The sequence below is a fragment of the Bison bison genome, unplaced genomic scaffold (genome assembly GCF_000754665.1).
Source record: "Bison bison bison isolate TAMUID 2011002044 unplaced genomic scaffold, Bison_UMD1.0 scf7180017861430, whole genome shotgun sequence".
Classification (NCBI taxonomy): Eukaryota; Metazoa; Chordata; class Mammalia; order Artiodactyla; family Bovidae; genus Bison; species Bison bison.
The window spans coordinates 18,829-19,053 of NW_011492002.1; positions in this window are offsets into that span (position 1 = coordinate 18,829).

Sequence of the window (225 nt, forward strand, 5' to 3'; positions counted from 1 at the left end):
AACCCTAAAGACTCCACCAGAAAATTACTAGAGCTAATAAATGAATATAGTAAAGTGGCAGGATATAAAATCAACACACAGACATCCCTTGCATTCCTATACACTAACAGTGAGAAAACAGAAAGAGAAATTAAGGAAACAATTCCATTCACCATTGCAGCGAAAAGAATAAAATACTTAGGAATATATCTACTTAAAGAAACTAAAGACCTATATATAGAAAAC